We start from the raw sequence: 24,015 nt of genomic DNA, 5'->3' as shown, positions 1-24,015 counted from the left end.
TGATGCCTACTTTTCATTGTTAAAATCTACATTTAGCTCTTTCTTAATTTGTTTCTTGCTGTTACAGCTAATGAAGATTGAATCTGAAAGACTCAGCAGATGAATTACAGAGTATTTGAACTGAAACCTGGTCAACTGCTTGGAAGATAGCTATGCTCACAAGTATACCACCAGCACTCACGTGATTCACTGTGGCCTGGCAACATCGACCCGTCAATCCATGTCCTCACCGTCATTGCTGGCGACTGCAAAACAATGTCTTGAAATAAATGGCTCGTTGGTCTAGGGGTATGATTCTCGCTTCGGGTGCGAGAGGTCCCGGGTTCAAATCCCGGATGAGCCCTTTTAAAGAGCCTTTAACAATCTGAGACAGGCGGATCTTGGGCAACTGGTTGGAGGGACGACTTCCACCACTGGAGTGCAGGACCAGGTGGATGAGTGAATAAGGCAATGGACTGCTAATCCATTGTGCTCTGCACTAGTGGCTTCAGCATCGCACAACATTTATTAATTTCTTCCTTGGTTAAAAAATCTGTAATTTTACCGGGACATAGGTTACCTTCAGACGAGTCCCGTGACATTTGTGGGGGTCGTAGAGCAAAACTGAGAACAGCATTGTGTTTGCGAGAGTCTCCCCTTTCCATAGAATGGTCAAACTATGTTGTAGGTCAAACCCTTCGGAAGCTACAGACATTTGTATGAGAAGACTGATTTCCCGGGATGTGTCATGTTTTGACAAATATTGCTCTCGCTCTGCCACATTTCACCAAAGATGCAGAGGTGTGACATCAGCAGTTATGGTAGCATTGAGAAGCATCCAGTGCAAAATACGTGACATTTCTAGTTTAATACTGACAGATTCCAATGTTTTTTTTTTTTATTCACATACCGGTGCGTCAATCGGATCAAATGAAATGAGATCCAATAGATTTTGATGCCTACTTTTTCATTGTTAAAATCTACATTTAGCTCTTTCTTAATTTGTTTCTTGCTGTTACAGCTAATGAAGATTGAATCTGAAAGACTCAGCAGATGAATTACAGAGTATTTGAACTGAAACCTGGTCAACTGCTTGGAAGATAGCTATGCTCACAAGTATACCACCAGCACTCACGTGATTCACTGTGGCCTGGCAACATCGACCCGTCAATCCATGTCCTCACCGTCATTGCTGGCGACTGCAAAACAATGTCTTGAAATAAATGGCTCGTTGGTCTAGGGGTATGATTCTCGCTTCGGGTGCGAGAGGTCCCGGGTTCAAATCCCGGATGAGCCCTTTTAAAGAGCCTTTAACAATCTGAGACAGGCGGATCTTGGGCAACTGGTTGGAGGGACGACTTCCACCACTGGAGTGCAGGACCAGGTGGATGAGTGAATAAGGCAATGGACTGCTAATCCATTGTGCTCTGCACTAGTGGCTTCAGCATCGCACAACATTTATTAATTTCTTCCTTGGTTAAAAAATCTGTAATTTTACCGGGACATAGGTTACCTTCAGACGAGTCCCGTGACATTTGTGGGGGTCGTAGAGCAAAACTGAGAACAGCATTGTGTTTGCGAGAGTCTCCCCTTTCCATAGAATGGTCAAACTATGTTGTAGGTCAAACCCTTCGGAAGCTACAGACATTTGTATGAGAAGACTGATTTCCCGGGATGTGTCATGTTTTGACAAATATTGCTCTCGCTCTGCCACATTTCACCAAAGATGCAGAGGTGTGACATCAGCAGTTATGGTAGCATTGAGAAGCATCCAGTGCAAAATACGTGACATTTCTAGTTTAATACTGACAGATTCCAATGTTTTTTTATTTTTATTCACATACCGGTGCGTCAATCGGATCAAATGAAATGAGATCCAATAGATTTTGATGCCTACTTTTTCATTGTTAAAATCTACATTTAGCTCTTTCTTAATTTGTTTCTTGCTGTTACAGCTAATGAAGATTGAATCTGAAAGACTCAGCAGATGAATTACAGAGTATTTGAACTGAAACCTGGTCAACTGCTTGGAAGATAGCTATGCTCACAAGTATACCACCAGCACTCACGTGATTCACTGTGGCCTGGCAACATCGACCCGTCAATCCATGTCCTCACCGTCATTGCTGGCGACTGCAAAACAATGTCTTGAAATAAATGGCTCGTTGGTCTAGGGGTATGATTCTCGCTTCGGGTGCGAGAGGTCCCGGGTTCAAATCCCGGATGAGCCCTTTTAAAGAGCCTTTAACAATCTGAGACAGGCGGATCTTGGGCAACTGGTTGGAGGGACGACTTCCACCACTGGAGTGCAGGACCAGGTGGATGAGTGAATAAGGCAATGGACTGCTAATCCATTGTGCTCTGCACTAGTGGCTTCAGCATCGCACAACATTTATTAATTTCTTCCTTGGTTAAAAAATCTGTAATTTTACCGGGACATAGGTTACCTTCAGACGAGTCCCGTGACATTTGTGGGGGTCGTAGAGCAAAACTGAGAACAGCATTGTGTTTGCGAGAGTCTCCCCTTTCCATAGAATGGTCAAACTATGTTGTAGGTCAAACCCTTCGGAAGCTACAGACATTTGTATGAGAAGACTGATTTCCCGGGATGTGTCATGTTTTGACAAATATTGCTCTCGCTCTGCCACATTTCACCAAAGATGCAGAGGTGTGACATCAGCAGTTATGGTAGCATTGAGAAGCATCCAGTGCAAAATACGTGACATTTCTAGTTTAATACTGACAGATTCCAATGTTTTTTTATTTTTATTCACATACCGGTGCGTCAATCGGATCAAATGAAATGAGATCCAATAGATTTTGATGCCTACTTTTTCATTGTTAAAATCTACATTTAGCTCTTTCTTAATTTGTTTCTTGCTGTTACAGCTAATGAAGATTGAATCTGAAAGACTCAGCAGATGAATTACAGAGTATTTGAACTGAAACCTGGTCAACTGCTTGGAAGATAGCTATGCTCACAAGTATACCACCAGCACTCACGTGATTCACTGTGGCCTGGCAACATCGACCCGTCAATCCATGTCCTCACCGTCATTGCTGGCGACTGCAAAACAATGTCTTGAAATAAATGGCTCGTTGGTCTAGGGGTATGATTCTCGCTTCGGGTGCGAGAGGTCCCGGGTTCAAATCCCGGATGAGCCCTTTTAAAGAGCCTTTAACAATCTGAGACAGGCGGATCTTGGGCAACTGGTTGGAGGGACGACTTCCACCACTGGAGTGCAGGACCAGGTGGATGAGTGAATAAGGCAATGGACTGCTAATCCATTGTGCTCTGCACTATAGGCTTCAGCATTGCACAACATTTATTAATTTCTTCCTTGGTTAAAAAATCTGTAATTTTACCGGGACATAGGTTACCTTCAGACGAGTCCCGTGACATTTGTGGGGGTCGTAGAGCAAAACTGAGAACAGCATTGTGTTTGCGAGAGTCTCCCCTTTCCATAGAATGGTCAAACTATGTTGTAGGTCAAACCCTTCGGAAGCTACAGACATTTGTATGAGAAGACTGATTTCCCGGGATGTGTCATGTTTTGTCAAATATTGCTCTCGCTCTGCCACATTTCACCAAAGATGCAGAGGTGTGACATCAGCAGTTATGGTAGCATTGAGAAGCATCCAGTGCAAAATACGTGACATTTCTAGTTTAATACTGACAGATTCCAATGTTTTTTTATTTTTATTCACATACCGGTGCGTCAATCGGATCAAATGAAATGAGATCCAATAGATTTTGATGCCTACTTTTCATTGTTAAAATCTACATTTAGCTCTTTCTTAATTTGTTTCTTGCTGTTACAGCTAATGAAGATTGAATCTGAAAGACTCAGCAGATGAATTACAGAGTATTTGAACTGAAACCTGGTCAACTGCTTGGAAGATAGCTATGCTCACAAGTATACCACCAGCACTCACGTGATTCACTGTGGCCTGGCAACATCGACCCGTCAATCCATGTCCTCACCGTCATTGCTGGCGACTGCAAAACAATGTCTTGAAATAAATGGCTCGTTGGTCTAGGGGTATGATTCTCGCTTCGGGTGCGAGAGGTCCCGGGTTCAAATCCCGGATGAGCCCTTTTAAAGAGCCTTTAACAATCTGAGACAGGCGGATCTTGGGCAACTGGTTGGAGGGACGACTTCCACCACTGGAGTGCAGGACCAGGTGGATGAGTGAATAAGGCAATGGACTGCTAATCCATTGTGCTCTGCACTATAGGCTTCAGCATTGCACAACATTTATTAATTTCTTCCTTGGTTAAAAAATCTGTAATTTTACCGGGACATAGGTTACCTTCAGACGAGTCCCGTGACATTTGTGGGGGTCGTAGAGCAAAACTGAGAACAGCATTGTGTTTGCGAGAGTCTCCCCTTTCCATAGAATGGTCAAACTATGTTGTAGGTCAAACCCTTCGGAAGCTACAGACATTTGTATGAGAAGACTGATTTCCCGGGATGTGTCATGTTTTGACAAATATTGCTCTCGCTCTGCCACATTTCACCAAAGATGCAGAGGTGTGACATCAGCAGTTATGGTAGCATTGAGAAGCATCCAGTGCAAAATACGTGACATTTCTAGTTTAATACTGACAGATTCCAATGTTTTTTTATTTTTATTCACATACCGGTGCGTCAATCGGATCAAATGAAATGAGATCCAATAGATTTTGATGCCTACTTTTTCATTGTTAAAATCTACATTTAGCTCTTTCTTAATTTGTTTCTTGCTGTTACAGCTAATGAAGATTGAATCTGAAAGACTCAGCAGATGAATTACAGAGTATTTGAACTGAAACCTGGTCAACTGCTTGGAAGATAGCTATGCTCACAAGTATACCACCAGCACTCACGTGATTCACTGTGGCCTGGCAACATCGACCCGTCAATCCATGTCCTCACCGTCATTGCTGGCGACTGCAAAACAATGTCTTGAAATAAATGGCTCGTTGGTCTAGGGGTATGATTCTCGCTTCGGGTGCGAGAGGTCCCGGGTTCAAATCCCGGATGAGCCCTTTTAAAGAGCCTTTAACAATCTGAGACAGGCGGATCTTGGGCAACTGGTTGGAGGGACGACTTCCACCACTGGAGTGCAGGACCAGGTGGATGAGTGAATAAGGCAATGGACTGCTAATCCATTGTGCTCTGCACTATAGGCTTCAGCATTGCACAACATTTATTAATTTCTTCCTTGGTTAAAAAATCTGTAATTTTACCGGGACATAGGTTACCTTCAGACGAGTCCCGTGACATTTGTGGGGGTCGTAGAGCAAAACTGAGAACAGCATTGTGTTTGCGAGAGTCTCCCCTTTCCATAGAATGGTCAAACTATGTTGTAGGTCAAACCCTTCGGAAGCTACAGACATTTGTATGAGAAGACTGATTTCCCGGGATGTGTCATGTTTTGTCAAATATTGCTCTCGCTCTGCCACATTTCACCAAAGATGCAGAGGTGTGACATCAGCAGTTATGGTAGCATTGAGAAGCATCCAGTGCAAAATACGTGACATTTCTAGTTTAATACTGACAGATTCCAATGTTTTTTTTTTTTATTCACATACCGGTGCGTCAATCGGATCAAATGAAATGAGATCCAATAGATTTTGATGCCTACTTTTTCATTGTTAAAATCTACATTTAGCTCTTTCTTAATTTGTTTCTTGCTGTTACAGCTAATGAAGATTGAATCTGAAAGACTCAGCAGATGAATTACAGAGTATTTGAACTGAAACCTGGTCAACTGCTTGGAAGATAGCTATGCTCACAAGTATACCACCAGCACTCACGTGATTCACTGTGGCCTGGCAACATCGACCCGTCAATCCATGTCCTCACCGTCATTGCTGGCGACTGCAAAACAATGTCTTGAAATAAATGGCTCGTTGGTCTAGGGGTATGATTCTCGCTTCGGGTGCGAGAGGTCCCGGGTTCAAATCCCGGATGAGCCCTTTTAAAGAGCCTTTAACAATCTGAGACAGGCGGATCTTGGGCAACTGGTTGGAGGGACGACTTCCACCACTGGAGTGCAGGACCAGGTGGATGAGTGAATAAGGCAATGGACTGCTAATCCATTGTGCTCTGCACTATAGGCTTCAGCATTGCACAACATTTATTAATTTCTTCCTTGGTTAAAAAATCTGTAATTTTACCGGGACATAGGTTACCTTCAGACGAGTCCCGTGACATTTGTGGGGGTCGTAGAGCAAAACTGAGAACAGCATTGTGTTTGCGAGAGTCTCCCCTTTCCATAGAATGGTCAAACTATGTTGTAGGTCAAACCCTTCGGAAGCTACAGACATTTGTATGAGAAGACTGATTTCCCGGGATGTGTCATGTTTTGTCAAATATTGCTCTCGCTCTGCCACATTTCACCAAAGATGCAGAGGTGTGACATCAGCAGTTATGGTAGCATTGAGAAGCATCCAGTGCAAAATACGTGACATTTCTAGTTTAATACTGACAGATTCCAATGTTTTTTTTTTTTATTCACATACCGGTGCGTCAATCGGATCAAATGAAATGAGATCCAATAGATTTTGATGCCTACTTTTTCATTGTTAAAATCTACATTTAGCTCTTTCTTAATTTGTTTCTTGCTGTTACAGCTAATGAAGATTGAATCTGAAAGACTCAGCAGATGAATTACAGAGTATTTGAACTGAAACCTGGTCAACTGCTTGGAAGATAGCTATGCTCACAAGTATACCACCAGCACTCACGTGATTCACTGTGGCCTGGCAACATCGACCCGTCAATCCATGTCCTCACCGTCATTGCTGGCGACTGCAAAACAATGTCTTGAAATAAATGGCTCGTTGGTCTAGGGGTATGATTCTCGCTTCGGGTGCGAGAGGTCCCGGGTTCAAATCCCTGGATGAGCCCTTTTAAAGAGCCTTTAACAATCTGAGACAGGCGGATCTTGGGCAACTGGTTGGAGGGACGACTTCCACCACTGGAGTGCAGGACCAGGTGGATGAGTGAATAAGGCAATGGACTGCTAATCCATTGTGCTCTGCACTATAGGCTTCAGCATTGCACAACATTTATTAATTTCTTCCTTGGTTAAAAAATCTGTAATTTTACCAGGACATAGGTTACCTTCAGACGAGTCCCGTGACATTTGTGTGGGTCGTAGAGCAAAACTGAGAACAGCATTGTGTTTGCGAGAGTCTCCCCTTTCCATAGAATGGTCAAACTATGTTGTAGGTCAAACCCTTCGGAAGCTACAGACATTTGTATGAGAAGACTGATTTCCCGGGATGTGTCATGTTTTGTCAAATATTGCTCTCGCTCTGCCACATTTCACCAAAGATGCAGAGGTGTGACATCAGCAGTTATGGTAGCATTGAGAAGCATCCAGTGCAAAATACGTGACATTTCTAGATTAATACTGACAGATTCCAATGTTTTTTTTTTTTATTCACATACCGGTGCGTCAATCGGATCAAATGAAATGAGATCCAATAGATTTTGATGCCTACTTTTTCATTGTTAAAATCTACATTTAGCTCTTTCTTAATTTGTTTCTTGCTGTTACAGCTAATGAAGATTGAATCTGAAAGACTCAGCAGAGTATTTGAACTGAAACCTGGTCAACTGCTTGGAAGATAGCTATGCTCACAAGTATACCACCAGCACTCACGTGATTCACTGTGGCCTGGCAACATCGACCCGTCAATCCATGTCCTCACCGTCATTGCTGGCGACTGCAAAACAATGTCTTGAAATAAATGGCTCGTTGGTCTAGGGGTATGATTCTCGCTTCGGGTGCGAGAGGTCCCGGGTTCAAATCCTGGATGAGCCCTTTTAAAGAGCCTTTAACAATCTGAGACAGGCGGATCTTGGGCAACTGGTTGGAGGGACGACTTCCACCACTGGAGTGCAGGACCAGGTGGATGAGTGAATAAGGCAATGGACTGCTAATCCATTGTGCTCTGCACTATAGGCTTCAGCATTGCACAACATTTATTAATTTCTTCCTTGGTTAAAAAATCTGTAATTTTACCGGGACATAGGTTACCTTCAGACGAGTCCCGTGACATTTGTGTGGGTCGTAGAGCAAAACTGAGAACAGCATTGTGTTTGCGAGAGTCTCCCCTTTCCATAGAATGGTCAAACTATGTTGTAGGTCAAACCCTTCGGAAGCTACAGACATTTGTATGAGAAGACTGATTTCCCGGGATGTGTCATGTTTTGTCAAATATTGCTCTCGCTCTGCCACATTTCACCAAAGATGCAGAGGTGTGACATCAGCAGTTATGGTAGCATTGAGAAGCATCCAGTGCAAAATACGTGACATTTCTAGTTTAATACTGACAGATTCCAATGTTTTTTTATTTTATTCACATACCGGTGCGTCAATCGGATCAAATGAAATGAGATCCAATAGATTTTGATGCCTACTTTTTCATTGTTAAAATCTACATTTAGCTCTTTCTTAATTTGTTTCTTGCTGTTACAGCTAATGAATATTGAATCTGAAAGACTCAGCAGATGAATTACAGAGTATTTGAACTGAAACCTGGTCAACTGCTTGGAAGATAGCTATGCTCACAAGTATACCACCAGCACTCACGTGATTCACTGTGGCCTGGCAACATCGACCCGTCAATCCATGTCCTCACCGTCATTGCTGGCGACTGCAAAACAATGTCTTGAAATAAATGGCTTGTTGGTCTAGGGGTATGATTCTCGCTTCGGGTGCGAGAGGTCCCGGGTTCAAATCCTGGATGAGCCCTTTTAAAGAGCCTTTAACAATCTGAGACAGGCGGATCTTGGGCAACTGGTTGGAGGGACGACTTCCACCACTGGAGTGCAGGACCAGGTGGATGAGTGAATAAGGCAATGGACTGCTAATCCATTGTGCTCTGCACTATAGGCTTCAGCATTGCACAACATTTATTAATTTCTTCCTTGGTTAAAAAATCTGTAATTTTACCGGGACATAGGTTACCTTCAGACGAGTCCCGTGACATTTGTGTGGGTCGTAGAGCAAAACTGAGAACAGCATTGTGTTTGCGAGAGTCTCCCCTTTCCATAGAATGGTCAAACTATGTTGTAGGTCAAACCCTTCGGAAGCTACAGACATTTGTATGAGAAGACTGATTTCCCGGGATGTGTCATGTTTTGTCAAATATTGCTCTCGCTCTGCCACATTTCACCAAAGATGCAGAGGTGTGACATCAGCAGTTATGGTAGCATTGAGAAGCATCCAGTGCAAAATACGTGACATTTCTAGTTTAATACTGACAGATTCCAATGTTTTTTTTATTTTATTCACATACCGGTGCGTCAATCGGATCAAATGAAATGAGATCCAATAGATTTTGATGCCTACTTTTTCATTGTTAAAATCTACATTTAGCTCTTTCTTAATTTGTTTCTTGCTGTTACAGCTAATGAATATTGAATCTGAAAGACTCAGCAGATGAATTACAGAGTATTTGAACTGAAACCTGGTCAACTGCTTGGAAGATAGCTATGCTCACAAGTATACCACCAGCACTCACGTGATTCACTGTGGCCTGGCAACATCGACCCGTCAATCCATGTCCTCACCGTCATTGCTGGCGACTGCAAAACAATGTCTTGAAATAAATGGCTCGTTGGTCTAGGGGTATGATTCTCGCTTCGGGTGCGAGAGGTCCCGGGTTCAAATCCTGGATGAGCCCTTTTAAAGAGCCTTTAACAATCTGAGACAGGCGGATCTTGGGCAACTGGTTGGAGGGACGACTTCCACCACTGGAGTGCAGGACCAGGTGGATGAGTGAATAAGGCAATGGACTGCTAATCCATTGTGCTCTGCACTATAGGCTTCAGCATTGCACAACATTTATTAATTTCTTCCTTGGTTAAAAAATCTGTAATTTTACCAGGACATAGGTTACCTTCAGACGAGTCCCGTGACATTTGTGGGGGTCGTAGAGCAAAACTGAGAACAGCATTGTGTTTGCGAGAGTCTCCCCTTTCCATAGAATGGTCAAACTATGTTGTAGGTCAAACCCTTCGGAAGCTACAGACATTTGTATGAGAAGACTGATTTCCCGGGATGTGTCATGTTTTGTCAAATATTGCTCTCGCTCTGCCACATTTCACCAAAGATGCAGAGGTGTGACATCAGCAGTTATGGTAGCATTGAGAAGCATCCAGTGCAAAATACGTGACATTTCTAGTTTAATACTGACAGATTCCAATGTTTTTTTTATTTTATTCACATACCGGTGCGTCAATCGGATCAAATGAAATGAGATCCAATAGATTTTGATGCCTACTTTTTCATTGTTAAAATCTACATTTAGCTCTTTCTTAATTTGTTTCTTGCTGTTACAGCTAATGAATATTGAATCTGAAAGACTCAGCAGATGAATTACAGAGTATTTGAACTGAAACCTGGTCAACTGCTTGGAAGATAGCTATGCTCACAAGTATACCACCAGCACTCACGTGATTCACTGTGGCCTGGCAACATCGACCCGTCAATCCATGTCCTCACCGTCATTGCTGGCGACTGCAAAACAATGTCTTGAAATAAATGGCTCGTTGGTCTAGGGGTATGATTCTCGCTTCGGGTGCGAGAGGTCCCGGGTTCAAATCCTGGATGAGCCCTTTTAAAGAGCCTTTAACAATCTGAGACAGGCGGATCTTGGGCAACTGGTTGGAGGGACGACTTCCACCACTGGAGTGCAGGACCAGGTGGATGAGTGAATAAGGCAATGGACTGCTAATCCATTGTGCTCTGCACTATAGGCTTCAGCATTGCACAACATTTATTAATTTCTTCCTTGGTTAAAAAATCTGTAATTTTACCAGGACATAGGTTACCTTCAGACGAGTCCCGTGACATTTGTGGGGGTCGTAGAGCAAAACTGAGAACAGCATTGTGTTTGCGAGAGTCTCCCCTTTCCATAGAATGGTCAAACTATGTTGTAGGTCAAACCCTTCGGAAGCTACAGACATTTGTATGAGAAGACTGATTTCCCGGGATGTGTCATGTTTTGTCAAATATTGCTCTCGCTCTGCCACATTTCACCAAAGATGCAGAGGTGTGACATCAGCAGTTATGGTAGCATTGAGAAGCATCCAGTGCAAAATACGTGACATTTCTAGTTTAATACTGACAGAATCCAAAGTTGTTGTTTTTTATTCACATACCGGTGCGTCAATCGGATCAAATGAAATGAGATCCAATAGATTTTGATGCCTACTTTTTCATTGTTAAAATCTACATTTAGCTCTTTCTTAATTTGTTTCTTGCTGTTACAGCTAATGAAGATTGAATCTGAAAGACTCAGCAGATGAATTACAGAGTATTTGAACTGAAACCTGGTCAACTGCTTGGAAGATAGCTATGCTCACAAGTATACCACCAGCACTCACGTGATTCACTGTGGCCTGGCAACATCGACCCGTCAATCCATGTCCTCACCGTCATTGCTGGCGACTGCAAAACCATGTCTTGAAATAAATGGCTCGTTGGTCTAGGTGTATGATTCTCGCTTCGGGTGCGAGAGGTCCCGGGTTCAAATCCCGGATGAGCCCTTTTAAAGAGCCTTTAACAATCTGAGACAGGCGGATCTTGGGCAACTGGTTGGAGGGACGACTTCCACCACTGGAGTGCAGGACCAGGTGGATGAGTGAATAAGGCAATGGACTGCTAATCCATTGTGCTCTGCACTATAGGCTTCAGCATTGCACAACATTTATTAATTTCTTCCTTGGTTAAAAAATCTGTAATTTTACCGGGACATAGGTTACCTTCAGACGAGTCCCGTGACATTTGTGGGGGTCGTAGAGCAAAACTGAGAACAGCATTGTGTTTGCGAGAGTCTCCCCTTTCCATAGAATGGTCAAACTATGTTGTAGGTCAAACCCTTCGGAAGCTACAGACATTTGTATGAGAAGACTGATTTCCCGGGATGTGTCATGTTTTGTCAAATATTGCTCTCGCTCTGCCACATTTCACCAAAGATGCAGAGGTGTGACATCAGCAGTTATGGTAGCATTGAGAAGCATCCAGTGCAAAATACGTGACATTTCTAGATTAATACTGACAGATTCCAATGTTTTTTTTTTTTATTCACATACCGGTGCGTCAATCGGATCAAATGAAATGAGATCCAATAGATTTTGATGCCTACTTTTTCATTGTTAAAATCTACATTTAGCTCTTTCTTAATTTGTTTCTTGCTGTTACAGCTAATGAAGATTGAATCTGAAAGACTCAGCAGATGAATTACAGAGTATTTGAACTGAAACCTGGTCAACTGCTTGGAAGATAGCTATGCTCACAAGTATACCACCAGCACTCACGTGATTCACTGTGGCCTGGCAACATCGACCCGTCAATCCATGTCCTCACCGTCATTGCTGGCGACTGCAAAACAATGTCTTGAAATAAATGGCTCGTTGGTCTAGGGGTATGATTCTCGCTTCGGGTGCGAGAGGTCCCGGGTTCAAATCCTGGATGAGCCCTTTTAAAGAGCCTTTAACAATCTGAGACAGGCGGATCTTGGGCAACTGGTTGGAGGGACGACTTCCACCACTGGAGTGCAGGACCAGGTGGATGAGTGAATAAGGCAATGGACTGCTAATCCATTGTGCTCTGCACTATAGGCTTCAGCATTGCACAACATTTATTAATTTCTTCCTTGGTTAAAAAATCTGTAATTTTACCAGGACATAGGTTACCTTCAGACGAGTCCCGTGACATTTGTGTGGGTCGTAGAGCAAAACTGAGAACAGCATTGTGTTTGCGAGAGTCTCCCCTTTCCATAGAATGGTCAAACTATGTTGTAGGTCAAACCCTTCGGAAGCTACAGACATTTGTATGAGAAGACTGATTTCCCGGGATGTGTCATGTTTTGTCAAATATTGCTCTCGCTCTGCCACATTTCACCAAAGATGCAGAGGTGTGACATCAGCAGTTATGGTAGCATTGAGAAGCATCCAGTGCAAAATACGTGACATTTCTAGTTTAATACTGACAGAATCCAAAGTTGTTGTTTTTTATTCACATACCGGTGCGTCAATCGGATCAAATGAAATGAGATCCAATAGATTTTGATGCCTACTTTTTCATTGTTAAAATCTACATTTAGCTCTTTCTTAATTTGTTTCTTGCTGTTACAGCTAATGAAGATTGAATCTGAAAGACTCAGCAGATGAATTACAGAGTATTTGAACTGAAACCTGGTCAACTGCTTGGAAGATAGCTATGCTCACAAGTATACCACCAGCACTCACGTGATTCACTGTGGCCTGGCAACATCGACCCGTCAATCCATGTCCTCACCGTCATTGCTGGCGACTGCAAAACAATGTCTTGAAATAAATGGCTCGTTGGTCTAGGTGTATGATTCTCGCTTCGGGTGCGAGAGGTCCCGGGTTCAAATCCCGGATGAGCACTTTTAAAGAGCCTTTAACAATCTGAGACAGGCGGATCTTGGGCAACTGGTTGGAGGGACGACTTCCACCACTGGAGTGCAGGACCAGGTGGATGAGTGAATAAGGCAATGGACTGCTAATCCATTGTGCTCTGCACTATAGGCTTCAGCATTGCACAACATTTATTAATTTCTTCCTTGGTTAAAAAATCTGTAATTTTACCAGGACATAGGTTACCTTCAGACGAGTCCCGTGACATTTGTGTGGGTCGTAGAGCAAAACTGAGAACAGCATTGTGTTTGCGAGAGTCTCCCCTTTCCATAGAATGGTCAAACTATGTTGTAGGTCAAACCCTTCGGAAGCTACAGACATTTGTATGAGAAGACTGATTTCCCGGGATGTGTCATGTTTTGTCAAATATTGCTCTCGCTCTGCCACATTTCACCAAAGATGCAGAGGTGTGACATCAGCAGTTATGGTAGCATTGAGAAGCATCCAGTGCAAAATACGTGACATTTCTAGTTTAATACTGACAGATTCCAATGTTTTTTTTTTTATTCACATACCGGTGCGTCAATCGGATCAAATGAAATGAGATCTAATAGATTTTGATGCCTACTTTTTCATTGTTAAAATCTACATTTAGCTCTTTCTTAATTTGTTTCTTGCTGTTACAGCTAATGAAGATTGAATCTGAAAGACTCAGCAGATGAATTACAGAGTATTTTAACTGAAACCTGGTCAACTGCTTGGAAGATAGCTATGTTCACAAGTATACCACCAACACTCACTTCAGAAGCAAGAGGTCCTGTGTTCAAACCCCGGACGACCCTGTTTGTAGAGCCTTTAACAATCCAAGACAGGTGGTTCTTGGGCAACTGGTTGGCACACAGGACGAGGTCGATGAGTGATTGAGGCAATGGACTGCTAATCCATTGTGTACTAGTGGGTATGACATCAGTGCATTTTACAGAGAAACACGTGGCGTCCAGCACATCTCTAAATAGCCCATCCACCCAACTACCTACCATATCCCCATTTTTGTTTTTTTGTTTTTTTTCTGCTCTTCTGCACACCAATATTTCTACTTGCACATCCTCAACTGTACATCTATCACTACAGAATTGTTAAATTGTAATTACTGCTCCACTGTGGACTATTTATTGCCTTATCTCCTTACTTCATTTGCAAACACTGTTTACAGATGTTCTAATGTTTTATTGACTCTACGTTTGTTTATCCCATGTGTTGTTGTTTTTTTCAAACTTCTTCATTAACTTGGCCAGGTTACAGTTGTAATCTAAAACTTTTTCTCAACTGGCCTACCTGGTTAATTAAATAAAGGTGAAATAAAACATTAAAAAAAATATTTGTAAATCGAGACTTTCTGATATTTTTTAGTTCATGGACCTCACTCTGGTATTTAGTGTCATGGCAGGAATCTGTGAGTGGGAGGTATGGGAGGAGTCGACAGTAGGGAGTAATCATTACCCTATAGTATGCACAGTAGACCGGAGGGAGGAGGACATGTCAGTGGATGAGTAGGCAGGTGGATGTTCGGAAGGGCAAAGTGGGACCAGCTTCAGGAGGTGATGGAATGAGAGAGGAAGTGGATAGTGTGAATAACTGTTTGAGAACATCTTTAGTCGGGGCAGCTACTGAGGCTATACCTAAGACTTCAGGCATTGGGAGGAGGAAAGCAGCCCCATGGTGGACGGAGGAGTGAGGGGCAATGGTGAGGAGTAGGAACATGGCATTTAGAGTACTGAAAAGGACACATAACTTCCAACATCTGATTCAGTATAAGCAGGCCCAGGCCCTGGCGAGGACAACTATCCGTCACACAAAGAGGTCATGTTGGCGTTGGTTCTGTGACACCACTGGAAGGGTGACACCAATGGGAAAAGTGTGGGGGATGATTAGGAGGATGAAAGGGGTGAGAAAGGAGTGGTATTATCCATTGTTGACGAGTGGGGAGGATATGGCAGTAACAGATGAAAAGGAAAAGGCAGAGATGATGACCAAAGCCTTTGTCCAAGTGCATAGCTAGGCAAATTTGTCAGAGGAGGGGCAGAGGAGGAGAGAGAATGAGAGGGGAGCACTGACGAATGCTGGATAGGAGGAAAGATGTACAGTACTAGTCAAAAGTTTGGACACACCTACTCATTCCAGGGATTGTCTTTATTTGTACTATTTCATACTTTCTAGAATAATAGTGAAGATATCAAAACTTTGAAATAACACATGGAATCATGTACTAACCAAAAAAGTGTTAAACAAATATTTTAGATATTAGATTCTTCAAAATAGCCACCCTTTGCCTTGATGACAGCTTTGCACACTCTTGGCATTCTCTCAACCAGTTTCACCTGGAATGCTTTTCCAACGGTCTTGAAGGAGTTCCCACATATGCTGAGCACTTATTGGTTGTTTTTCCTTCACTCTGCAGTCCAAATCATCCCAAACCATCTCAATTGGGTTGAGGTCGGGTGATTGTGGAGGCCAGGTCACTGAGGCAGCACTCCATCACTCTCCTTCTTGGTCAAATAGTCCTTACACAGCCTGGAGGTGTGTTGGGTCATTGTCCTGTTGAAAAACAAATGATAGTCCCACTAAGCGCAAACCAGATGGGATGGCGTATCACTGCAGAATGCTTTGGTATACATGCTGGTTAAGTGTGCCTAGAATTCTAAATAAATCACTGACCGTGTCACCAGCAAAGCACCCCCACACCATCACATCTCCTCCTCCATGCTTCATGGTGGGAACCACACACGTGGAGATCTGTTCACCTAGAATTCTTCTCAAAAAGACAATGTTTGAAACCACAAATCTCAAATTTGCACTCATCAGACCAAAGAACAGATTTCCACCGGTCTAATGCCCATTGCTCATGTTTCTTGGATTGGGGGAGACGAAGCAATGAAGAGCCGTCTCCAGGTCTGGGGGTGAAAACCAGAGGACAGGCTGGCCGATGACCCAATAAGGGTGCAGAATGCCTTCCAGAACCGGGATGAGAACTGAGGACCACAATCGGAGACCATGTCGACTGGAAGTCCATGGATCCGGAAGACGTGCTGCACCATGACATGAGCTGTCTCCTTGGCTGAGGGTAACTTGGGAAGGGTAATTAAACGGGTGGCTTTAGAAAACCTATCCAACACCGTCATTATCGTGGTGCTGCCATCTGATGGAGGGAGATCAGTAACAAAGTCCAGGGATATATGTAACCAGGGGCGATGAGGAACAGGGAGTGGTTGAAGAAGGTCAGCCGGAGCTTGACGCAGAGTCTTATTTTATGCACACACAGTGCAGGCGGTGATTAATGCGGAGACATCAGGAACCACGGAAGGCCAACAAAAGCGTTGTCGAATGAAAGACATGGTACGACGGGAGCCTGGATGGCAGGTCAGTCTCGAGGAATGTGACCATTCCAGGACCTGGGAACGGGCAGAGTCCTGGACAAACATCCGGTAAGCCGGACCCCCCCCCCCCCCCCCCCCCCCGGGAACGCTGCGACTTAGGCACCAGGCTCTCTATACCCCAGACAAGTGCAGCTGCTAGACAGGAGGTGGGGAGGATGGTCTCGGGGTCAGACGGAGTAACAGCGTGAGAGTACGTCAGGCTTCACATTCTTGGACCCCGGGCGGTAGGAGAGAGGGAAATTGAAATGGGTGAATAACAGGGCCGAACGAGCCTTCCTAGAATTGAGGAGCTTGGCGGTACAGAGATATTACAGGGTCTTACAGTCCACACTAAGATTGGATGTTCTGCCCCCTCCAACCAGTACCTCCACCCCTCCAATGCCAGGAGTTCTCGATTTCCCACATCTTAATTCCTCTCAGCAGGGGTAAGACAATGGGAGAGAAAAGCGCAGGGGTGCAGCTTTTGGTCCTGGTCAGAGCGCTGAGACAGGGTGGCCCCCACTCTGACATCTGAGGCGTCGACCTCCACCACAAACTGGTCCGTATGGATTAAGATGGGGGCTGTAGTGAATCAATGTTTGAGGTCCAAGAATGCCCAGTCAGCTGCTGGAGAACACATGAATAGAACCTTGGGAGAGGTGAGTGCTGAGAGGGGGGAAGCCAGGGTGCTGTAACCCCGGGTGAAGCGGCGGTAGAAGTTAGCAAATCCCAGGAAATTTTGCAGCTGCACTATGGATGTGGCTTGAGGCCAATCCACTACCACTCTCACCTTGTCTAGATCCATCTGTATATGTCCTGCAGCAATGACGTATCATAGGAAGGAGATGGTGGAGCGATGTAATTCACACTTGTCTGCTTTAATAAAAATCTGGTTATCCAGGAGACGCTGAAGGATCTGTTGGACATGCTCTTGAGCTGAACAGAAAAACACAAGGACGTCGTTGAGGTAGACAAACACAAACCGGTTCAGCATGTCCCAGAGCACATTGTTGACCAGTGCCTGGAGCGTTGGTCAGTCCAAATGACATGACAAAGTACTCATAGTGCCCACTAGCCATGTTAAAGGCTGTCTTCCCGTATCCGAACCAGATGGTAGGCGTTCCGAAGATCCAATTTTGAGAAGATGGTCGCTCCCTGAAGAGGTTCGACAGCCAAGGAGATTTTTAACCGTGATGTAATTAAGGCCCCAATAGTCGATACACAGGCATACACGCGGAAGAGGCAGATGGACGAACACTCCCTGCAGTGAGAGAGTCTTGGTTTCTGGACCGACAGGGAGAGATCCGAGGCTTCTCCCAAGCCTGCAGGAAGAAGTCCCGGGTCAGGCTGTGCCGACTTAAGACACTGGACATGGCGGAATGGGCTCCAACCCACGATAGAACCAGTAGCCCAGTTGATCAGGAGATTGTGCTCCTGGAGCCATGAATACCCCAAAACCACAGGTACATTAGGAGATTCTATGAGATGGAACTGCATAGACTCACTGTGATTTGCTGATACTCGCAGGTTGATGGGAACCGTATTGCAGGTGACTCTGCCAATAGAGCGCCCATCCAGCGCTCTGATGTCCATGGGAATGGAGAGGGGTTGAGTGGAGATTCCCAGCTCCGACACCAAGGTAGCGTTGTTAATTAAAGCTCTCGTTGGCCCCAGAGTCAATGAGCACACAGAAAGAAATATAATGTCCTGTAGTCCCACAATACCGACAGCTCCTGGTGCTCAACCTGCGTAAATGTTCATCCAGAGACAATCTAGCCCTTCCCAGTAGCTTGGGCTCTGTAGGAGGCGAGTCGACTGCCCTCTGTGATTCCCGTGAGCACTCGGGTGACCTCGGATTCTCTCGGTAAGGTGGACGTTGGGAACTTCCGGGATTCCTCTGAGGCAAGGTGGGAGCAGCGGACAAGCGAGTGTGACTTGGAACAGACCTCCTGTCCCTTCTATGTTCCAGTAGCCGCCCATCGATCCTTAAGGTCAATGCGATGAGGGAGTCGAAATCCATGGGAAGCTCCCGGGCTGCGAGCTCGTCTTTAACCTCCTCTGATAATCAGTGAAGGAACATGTCGAAAAGGGATTATGGATTCCAGGCACTCTCGGCTGCCAACGTGTGAAAATCCACTGCATAGCCTGCCACACTATGGGAGTCTTGATGTAGTTGGAGCAGCTGACGAGCAGCCTCGCTCCCAGACAACGGATAATCTAACACTTTCGTACCTCCGCCACAAACTCCTCCAGACTGAGGCAATCAGTGGACTGTTGCTCTCACACTGCCGCAGCCCAGGCGAATGCCCTCCCGGACATCAGCTTTATGAGGTACGCTATCTTCAAGCTTTCCGAGGAGAATGAAGAAGGCTGCAGCTCGAAGATGAGGGAGCACTGGGAGAGAAAATCCTGGCAGGTTCCAGAATCTCTAACATAGCGCTCCAGAGGAGGTAAGCGAGGTTCTAGGCTGGGAAGAAGCACCGCTGGTGGCAGGGTTGCAGAGAGTCTGGAGGATTACTGTTATGGCTTGCTGCCTAGTAGGGAATCCGCGGAATTGCTCCAGCAATGTACTGAATGCATGGTCATGGCGTTCTGCCAGGGTATGGAGTTCCTCCATAAGGCTTTGCAGTAACTCATTGTGTCTTCCAATGGTGGCTCCTTGGGAGGAGACAGCGTTGCGGAACAGGTCCGAGTCTGCTGGGTCAGTTATGGCTAGTTCCTACTATCAAGGCTCAGGCTAAGACCCAGATGTAGACACAGGAGGCGGATAATACGCGTCTCAGAATTTATTATAGTCGGGGCAGGTAAAAGGTAAGTCAAGGCAGGCAAAAAGTCGTAATCCAAATCAGAATCAGGCAGGTACAGGACGGCAGGCAGGATCAGGGTCAGGACAGGCAGAAAGGTCAGAATTGGGAAAAACAAAAACTAGAGCACAGGAAACACGGGAACACACCGATAGGACTTGACTTGGCGGGACAAGACGAACTGGCAACAGCCAAACAGAAAACGCAGGTATAAATACAAAGGGAATAATGAGGGGAGGTGGAAGACACCTTGTGGGGGGTGGAGACAAGCACAAAGACAGGTGAAACATATCAGGGTGTGACAGGACTGTCGTTTCTCTTTGCTTATTTGATCTGTTCTTGCCATAATATGGACTTGGTCTCTTACCAAATAGGGCTATCTTCTGTATACCACCTCTACCATGTCATAACACAACTGATTGTCTCAAATGCATTAAGAAGGAAAGAAATCCCACATATTAACTTTTAACAAGGCACACTGTTAATTGAAATGCATTCCATGTGACTATTTAATGAAGCTGGTAGAGAGAATGCCAAGAGTGTGCAAAGCTGTCATCAAGGCAAAGGGTGGCTGCTTTGTAGAATCTCAAATACAAAATATGTTTTGATTTGTTTAACACTTTTTTGGTTACTACATAATTCAACACATAATGTGTTATTTCATAGTTTTGATGTCTTCATTATTATTCTACAATTTTGAAAATAGTGCAAATAAAGAAAAATCCTTGAATGAGTAGGTGTGTCCAAACTTTTGACTGGTACTGTAAATTATGCGTTGAATGCACCATTTACCTTGGCAGATATGAAAAGGGCAATAGGTAAGGCTGGGTTAACTTCCCCTGAGAAAGATGAGGTGTGCTATGTTATATTGGCCCATCTAGTGATGAAGCACTGGATAAGGAATTGGTGTTGTACAACTGGGTGTGGGAGGAGGGGAAACTACCAGGCTGCTGGAAGGAGGAAGTAGTGGTACCAATCTGGAAGCCAGGGGAGGACCAAACGAGGCCAACAAGCTATCAGCCAATAGCTTTAACATGTATGTAGGATTACGGAATGAATGAGAGGCTAACTTACTTCCTGGAGAGCAGGGGGCTAGTATCGCCACATCAGAGTGGGTGGGAGGAAGGTGGGAGATGAGGTACGCTTGAGGTTATATGGGAGAAACTTGGAGGTGGGGGCCTTCAGATTCCTTGGGGTGTACTTTGACACTAGGCTGACCTGGGCAGAACACATTGAGAGAGTGGTGGGAAAGTGTAAGAAGGTGCTAAATGTGGGGGGCTGGGAGTTCCTCATTGAGGGCCATCTATGTTGCATTGATCTGATCTGTAATAAACTATGGCAGTATAGCGTATGGTTCGGCAGCCCGGACCTCACTGGAAAGGCTAGATTCAATCCAAGATGGGGTAGCAGTGCAGACGTGGTTTGTTGTCCCTCTCGTTTACTTTTTAAATTTTTCATATTTTTTGTATATATTCCAATTTATTTTTCAATCTCTTTTTCCATTTTTAAATAAATATACCTTCCGGTAACCCGCCTCACTCAATGTGACACGGATCCACAATTTCTTTAGACCCTATAGCCAAAACTTTCATCAGAAGGTAGCCAGCTAATTAGCTAAGATACTAGCTATTTAGCCATTGTTAGCCACTGCTAGCGGTCTTTACCCTCTGCTCAGGAACCAGCCGTTTTTTAAGCCTGGATAATACCTGCTAGCCTCGGTCTACAATTCCAGATTCCTGCCGTAAACCATTGACCATTGATCATCACAGCTAGCTAGCTGCCACTGAGTGACCCAGCCCCAAAGCTAGCCCTGAGCCAGGCGCATCTCCTGGCTAGCAAATAAAATTAACACCACTACAATACCTCTTTCGCCCTTTGTCATGGTCCCTTCGTCGACATGGCGCCGTACCACCACGACTGGTCCACAGACGTAGCTGTGCCATCAACCGGCCTTTGCCGGACGACGGAGCAGACGATTCTACTTACCCCGGACTGCTAACTTTAAACGCTGTTTCTCCCGCGTGCTAGCGTGACACTGGACCCTATGATCACTTGGCTACATAGCTGATGCCTGCTGGACTGTTCATTTATCACGGTACTCCACTTTGTTTACCTCTGTTCATCTGTCGGCCCTAGCCCCGAACTCAGGCCCAGTGTGTAGTTAACCGACCCTCTCTGCCCATTCATCGCCATTATACCTGTTGTTGTTGTCTTAGCTGATTAGCTGTTGTTGTCTTACCCATTGTTGACTTAGCTAGCTCTCCCAATCAACACTTGTGATTGCTTTATGCCTCACTTTATGTCTCTCTCAAATGTCAATATGCCTTGTATACTGTTGTTTAGGATAATTATCATTGTCTTGGTTTACTGCGGGGCCCCTAGTCCCACTGTACATGCCTTAGATACCTCCTTTGTCCCACCTCCCACACATGCGGTGACCTCACCCAGTATAACCAGCGTGTCCAGAGATGCAATTTCTGTTATCATCACTCAGTGCCTGGGCTTACCTCCACTGTACCCGCACCCCACCATACCCCTGTCTGCACATTATGCCCTGAATCTATTCTACCACGCCCAGAAATCTGCACCTTTTATTCTCTGACCCCAACGCACTAGACGACCAGTTTTGCTAGCCTTTAGCCGTACCCTCATCCTACTCCTCCTCTGTTCCTCGGGTGATGTGGAGGCTAACCCAGTCCCTGCGTGTCCCCAGGCACTCTCATTTGTTGACTTCTGACTTCGAAAAAGCCTTGGTTTCATGCAATGTTAACATCAGAAGCCTCCTCCCTAAGTTTGTTTTACTCACTGCTATAGCACACTCCGCCAACCCTGATGTCCTTGCCGTGTCTAAATCCTTTCTTAGGAAGGCCACCAAAAATTCTGAGACTTCCATACCCAACTACAACATTTTCCGTAAAGATAGAACTGCCAAATGGGGAGGAGTTGCAATCTACTGCAGAGATAGCTTGCAAAGTTATGTCATACTTTCCAGGTCTATGCCCAAACAGTTCGAGCTTCTAATTTTAAAAATGAATCTGTCCAGAAATTAGTCTCTCACTGTTGCCGCTTGTAATAGACCCCCCTCAGCTCCCAGCTGTGCCCTTTACACTATATATGAATTGATTGCCCCCCATCTATCTTCAGAGTTTGTTCTGTTAGGTGACCTAAACTGGGATATGCTTAACACCCTATCAGTCCTACAATCTAAGCTAGATGACCTCAATCTCACACATATTTTCAAGGAAACCACCAGGTACAACCCTAAATCCGTAAACATGGGCACCCTCATCGATATTATCCTGACCAACTTGCCCTCCAAAAACACCTCTGATGTTTTCAATCAGGATCTCAGCGATCACTGCCTCATTGCCTGCATCCGCTACGGGTCCGTGGTCAAACGTCCACCCCTCATCACTGTCAAACGCTCTCTAAAACACTTCTGCGAGCAGGCCTTTCTAATCGACCTGGCCCAGGTATCCTGGAAGGATATTGACCTCATCCCATCAGTCGAGGATGCCTGGTGGTTCTTTAAAAGTTATTTCCTCACCGTCTTAAATAAGCATGCCCCTTTCAAAAAATGTAGAACTAAGAACAGATATAGCCTTTGGTTCACTACAGACCTGACTGCCCTTGACCAGCACAAAAACATCATGTCGCGGACTGCAATACCATCAAAGAGTCTCCGTGAAATGCAACTTTCAGAGACGTCAGGAACCAATACACGCAATCAGTCAGGAAAGCAAAGGCTAGCTTTTTCAAACAGAAATTTGCATCCTGTAGCTCTAACTCCAAAAAGTTTTGGGACACTGTAAAGTGTAGATTTTGATGCCTACTTTTTCATTGTTAAAATCTACATTTAGCTCTTTCTTAATTTGTTTCTTGCTGTTACAGCTAATGAAGATTGAATCTGAAAGACTCAGCAGATGAATTACAGAGTATTTTAACTGAAACCTGGTCAACTGCTTGGAAGATAGCTATGTTCACAAGTATACCACCAACACTCACTTCAGAAGCAAGAGGTCCTGTGTTCAAACCCCGGACGACCCTGTTTGTAGAGCCTTTAACAATCCAAGACAGGTGGTTCTTGGGCAACTGGTTGGCACACAGGACGAGGTCGATGAGTGATTGAGGCAATGGACTGCTAATCCATTGTGTACTAGTGGGTATGACATCAGTGCATTTTACAGAGAAACACGTGGCGTCCAGCACATCTCTAAATAGCCCATCCACCCAACTACCTACCATATCCCCATTTTTGTTTTTTTGTTTTTTTTCTGCTCTTCTGCACACCAATATTTCTACTTGCACATCCTCAACTGTACATCTATCACTACAGAATTGTTAAATTGTAATTACTGCTCCACTGTGGACTATTTATTGCCTTATCTCCTTACTTCATTTGCAAACACTGTTTACAGATGTTCTAAT

The 24,015-nt window shown here is 44.6% G+C and overlaps 15 non-coding genes across 15 annotated transcripts; all 15 read left to right on the top strand.

Moving 5' to 3' along the window:
* Window positions 1-271: 271 nt before the first annotated feature.
* trnap-cgg (transfer RNA proline (anticodon CGG)) lies at window positions 272-343 on the top strand. The gene has a single exon. It is a non-coding gene; the product is annotated as a tRNA-Pro (tRNA).
* Window positions 344-1,204: 861 nt separating this feature from the next.
* trnap-cgg (transfer RNA proline (anticodon CGG)) lies at window positions 1,205-1,276 on the top strand. The gene has a single exon. It is a non-coding gene; the product is annotated as a tRNA-Pro (tRNA).
* An 862-nt stretch (window positions 1,277-2,138) lies between these two features.
* Window positions 2,139-2,210, top strand: trnap-cgg (transfer RNA proline (anticodon CGG)). Its single transcript has one exon. It is a non-coding gene; the product is annotated as a tRNA-Pro (tRNA).
* Window positions 2,211-3,072: 862 nt separating this feature from the next.
* Window positions 3,073-3,144, top strand: trnap-cgg (transfer RNA proline (anticodon CGG)). The gene has a single exon. It is a non-coding gene; the product is annotated as a tRNA-Pro (tRNA).
* Window positions 3,145-4,005: 861 nt separating this feature from the next.
* Window positions 4,006-4,077, top strand: trnap-cgg (transfer RNA proline (anticodon CGG)). Its single transcript has one exon. It is a non-coding gene; the product is annotated as a tRNA-Pro (tRNA).
* An 862-nt stretch (window positions 4,078-4,939) lies between these two features.
* trnap-cgg (transfer RNA proline (anticodon CGG)) lies at window positions 4,940-5,011 on the top strand. The gene has a single exon. It is a non-coding gene; the product is annotated as a tRNA-Pro (tRNA).
* An 861-nt stretch (window positions 5,012-5,872) lies between these two features.
* On the top strand, window positions 5,873-5,944 carry trnap-cgg (transfer RNA proline (anticodon CGG)). The gene has a single exon. It is a non-coding gene; the product is annotated as a tRNA-Pro (tRNA).
* Window positions 5,945-6,805: 861 nt separating this feature from the next.
* On the top strand, window positions 6,806-6,878 carry trnap-cgg (transfer RNA proline (anticodon CGG)). The gene has a single exon. It is a non-coding gene; the product is annotated as a tRNA-Pro (tRNA).
* Window positions 6,879-7,728: 850 nt separating this feature from the next.
* Window positions 7,729-7,800, top strand: trnap-cgg (transfer RNA proline (anticodon CGG)). Its single transcript has one exon. It is a non-coding gene; the product is annotated as a tRNA-Pro (tRNA).
* An 861-nt stretch (window positions 7,801-8,661) lies between these two features.
* On the top strand, window positions 8,662-8,733 carry trnap-cgg (transfer RNA proline (anticodon CGG)). The gene has a single exon. It is a non-coding gene; the product is annotated as a tRNA-Pro (tRNA).
* Window positions 8,734-9,595: 862 nt separating this feature from the next.
* Window positions 9,596-9,667, top strand: trnap-cgg (transfer RNA proline (anticodon CGG)). Its single transcript has one exon. It is a non-coding gene; the product is annotated as a tRNA-Pro (tRNA).
* An 862-nt stretch (window positions 9,668-10,529) lies between these two features.
* trnap-cgg (transfer RNA proline (anticodon CGG)) lies at window positions 10,530-10,601 on the top strand. Its single transcript has one exon. It is a non-coding gene; the product is annotated as a tRNA-Pro (tRNA).
* Window positions 10,602-11,462: 861 nt separating this feature from the next.
* On the top strand, window positions 11,463-11,534 carry trnap-cgg (transfer RNA proline (anticodon CGG)). The gene has a single exon. It is a non-coding gene; the product is annotated as a tRNA-Pro (tRNA).
* Window positions 11,535-12,395: 861 nt separating this feature from the next.
* Window positions 12,396-12,467, top strand: trnap-cgg (transfer RNA proline (anticodon CGG)). The gene has a single exon. It is a non-coding gene; the product is annotated as a tRNA-Pro (tRNA).
* An 861-nt stretch (window positions 12,468-13,328) lies between these two features.
* On the top strand, window positions 13,329-13,400 carry trnap-cgg (transfer RNA proline (anticodon CGG)). Its single transcript has one exon. It is a non-coding gene; the product is annotated as a tRNA-Pro (tRNA).
* Window positions 13,401-24,015: the final 10,615 nt, after the last annotated feature.

The sequence above is a fragment of the Oncorhynchus kisutch genome, linkage group LG19, assembly GCF_002021735.2.
Source record: "Oncorhynchus kisutch isolate 150728-3 linkage group LG19, Okis_V2, whole genome shotgun sequence".
In the NCBI taxonomy this organism is placed as follows: domain Eukaryota; kingdom Metazoa; phylum Chordata; class Actinopteri; order Salmoniformes; family Salmonidae; genus Oncorhynchus; species Oncorhynchus kisutch.
This window is presented reverse-complemented; position numbering and strand designations above follow the sequence as displayed.